Here is a 3,776-nt window from a genome sequence, read left to right as displayed (position 1 = left end):
TTCCAGTCTAATTTTATGAATATAAAATCATTGCTGGTAAAAAGCAGATATACATTCAGGTAAACATTTTGGGAGAAATGAAATTCATTATGGTTTATTAATGCTTTAAATCATGGAAAGAAAATGGCGTTTTAAAGAACACGATATGCTTCATCCTTGTTAAAAAAAATAACAATCTACTCAATCTGTGACATTTTAAGTTTTAATTTGTTTTAATATGGATTATGTAATGTTGGGTTTAAATTGAATTATACTTACATTTTGTTTCAACAACAATAAAAAGCATAAGCTTCTCTTAGACAAATCCTTCATTTTTGGTTTAAAGCTTCATTTAATATCCAAACATGATATTTATGTTGCCTTTCAAATTAATTGTTTCTTAAAGAGTATTGCAACTATATGTGTGCATGCATGTATGTATCAGTGGTGAAATCCATATTTTTTTACTACCGGTTCTGTGGGCGTGGCTTGGTGGGCGTGGCTTGGTGGGTGTAGCAGCGGAAGGATATTGCAAAATCCCCATTCCCTCCCCACTCTGGGGCCAGCCAGAGGTGATATTTGCCGGTTCTCCGAACAACTCAAAATTTCCATTACCGGTTCTCCAGAACCTGTCAGAACCTGCTGGAATTCACCCCTGATATGTATGTATGTTAAGGTTATATATGCACACTTGCATAACGTTTGCATTACATAATTATATATATAATTGTAACTGTTTACTGTTGTAACATTATAGTCTGTAAGATCACAGCTTTTGTTACTGTGATTAAAAGTACACATTAAAATATCTCTTTCTCATGACGTTGCCTGGCTTTTCACGGCGGTTTTTCCTAACATAGATCTCCTCCAGAACAGTACTGTTCTGATCTTGTTTTAAGACCTAGAAAAGTATCTCTCACCTTCACTTCTTTGCCACTAGTAAAGTTCCTAATATTTGCTGACCTTGTGTTTCTTCCTAAGATTATCCCAGGTTTTTCACTTAATATTTTTTTCATAATAAATATTATTTGCTTTTAGTGAACAGACTGCATAAATTCTTAGACAAATTCCTTGTGTGTCCAATCACACTTCGCCAATATTTCAAATTTTCAAATCTTTGTCAGTGCACAACATATGTACAATGAGATTGCTTGAGTTCCTTCAGTGCACCCCCACAACACAATACAACTCACAGTGAAGACAGAAAATCCCTAACCCAATAAAGAATTCTATTCTATTCTATTCTATTCTATTCTATTCTATTCTATTCTATTCTATTCTATTCTATTCTATTCTATTCTATGTGTTTTGGTTTCTCCTTCTGATTTCAGCTGTCATCTTTTCAAATTCAGTTATTCCTGTGTGATGCACATACTGTAAGTTAAAAGGGCAGGGGGACAAATATGCATTCTTGTCACATTCTCTTTCCTGGTCTTTTTGTTCCAGGGTTTCTCTGAGCTGTTTGGTCATTGTAAATATTCCTTAGATGAAAATCAAGTGTTTTGACATCTTTGATAGCCTCAATATATTCCACATTTGAACCTGAGTTATGTAGTCAAAGACTGTATTGCCCTCAATAAAACTGATGTAACGTTTCTCAAATATTTCTCTTGCCCTTTCAATTACTTATCTTATTTTAGCTGCTGGCATCTCTCTCCCATCTGTGAAATCTATTTGTTCCCTTGGCATTGCTCTTACATTTCCCAGCTTCAGTACAGATCTATATGCTGACCTTTTCCAGCCTCCAGGTGATAGCAGCCCATATTTTCCATATTTTGTGCCATATATTTTTAAACAATGAGCTGTTACCTCTTTAATATAGAATAGAATAGAATAGAATAGAATAGAATAGAATAGAATAGAATAGAATAGAATAGAATAGAATAGAATTCTTTATTGGCCAAGTGTAATTGGACACAGTGTAATTGGCCAGATCCTGAAGATGAAACTGAAATACTTTGGCCACCTAATGAGAAGGAAGGACTCGCTGGAGAAGAGCCTAATGCTGGGAAAGATTGAGGGCAAAAGAAGAAGGGGACGACAGAGAACGAGGTGGCTGGATGGAGTCACTGAAGCAGTAGGCGTGAGCTTAAATGGACTCCAGAGGATGGTAGAGGACAGAAGGCCTGGAGGAATGTTGTCCATGGGGTTACGATGGGTCGGACACGACCTCACAACTAACAACAATTGAACACACAAAGAATTTGACTTTGGTGCATATGCTCTCAGTGTACATAAAAAGACAAGATACATCCTTCAAGAATCATAAGGTACAGCAGTTAATGATAGTCATAAGGTACAAATAAGCAATTGACTCATACTAGGAAACAATATCAATATAAATCGTTAGGATACAAGCAACAAAGTTACAGTCATGCAGTCATATGTAGGAGGAGATGGGTGATAGGAACGATGAAAAGACTAATAGTAATAGTACTGCAAACTTAGTGAATAGCTTGACAGTGTTGAGGGAATTATTTGTTTAGCAGAGTGATGGCGTTCGGGAAAAAACTGTTCTTGTGTCTAGTTGTTCTGGTGTGCAGTGCTCTATAGCATCATTTTGAGGGTAGGAGTTGAAACAATTTATGTCCAGGGTGCGAAGGGTCTGTAAATATGTTCACAGCCCCCTTTTTGACTCATGCAGGTCCTCAATGGAAGGCAGGTTGGTAGTATTTGTTTTTTCTACAGTTTCTTTTGTTTCATAGTTTTAAATACTTCAAAGAGTACTTCATTTGTACCTGGAATTGTCAATATACTGGAATACAGCGAAAGATGAAGGAAGATGAAAGTGTGATATTGAAGCATTTACAAATAGGATTTCAAAATGACAGAAATAATTGCAAAATATGTTCAGAAATCACCTTTCCCTCTTATTGCCTGTTGAACCTCACTTTTTAGTAAAGGTGATTTCTGAACATATTCTGCAATTATTTCTGTCATTTTGAAATCCTATTTGTAAACGCTTCAATATAGCATTTTCATCCAAGTTAATGTTTTCTTGAAGCATCCAGTTCAGAATGCTTCAATTACTTTTGACATTTTCAAGCTTCTTTGGTTTTCACTGTATTCTTCATTTTTTCACTGCATTCCTACCTTAGCTGTGCATTTTCTTGTAACTTCTCAGATCTTCTTAAAGATAGGGTTGCCATTTTGCAAATGGGTTGAAAAAGTCCAAGTCACCATTAGGGGACAGCAATGAGATACTGAAAGCTTAGTCATTGCTCCCATGTAATTTTTGCAGCCTAGATATGATAACCTTAATAGAAACATCCCTCATTTTTCTCTATTTTTAACATTCTTGACTGAAATCTTTCCTTGTACTTTTTTACTTAAGTTTATCTGGAAGTGTGTTCAATCATTTTGTTTCCTTCTTATTGCTCAAGACTTCCATCCTTCATCTTTACATGTTCTCAAAACCATAATGGACCTTTTCCTCCTCTAATCTTGAATATTCAGTAATCACAATGTCTCTTATCTCTTTCTATAATTATAATGTTCTATTTCACATAAATTAAGGATACTGAGTTTATTCCTTCTATGGTGGCCAAGTCAAATCTTGTTGGTATTGTACACCTACTCTTAAGTTGCTTAAGTTTTGCATGGAATCTGCACTTGAAATTTTCTTGAACTGCATTCTCCATCTCCTAGGGTTTTTTCCCCTATATATTCAACTAAATTCTGATTTTATACTCAATGCTATCCATGTATGGTGCTTGCATTTATATAGCCTGAAATTGTTCAAATAGAACAGAATAGAACAGCATTGGAAGGGACATGGGAAGTCTTCTAGTTCCGTG

The sequence above is a fragment of the Ahaetulla prasina genome, chromosome 3 (genome assembly GCF_028640845.1).
Source record: "Ahaetulla prasina isolate Xishuangbanna chromosome 3, ASM2864084v1, whole genome shotgun sequence".
Classification (NCBI taxonomy): domain Eukaryota; kingdom Metazoa; phylum Chordata; class Lepidosauria; order Squamata; family Colubridae; genus Ahaetulla; species Ahaetulla prasina.
This window is presented reverse-complemented; position numbering follows the sequence as displayed.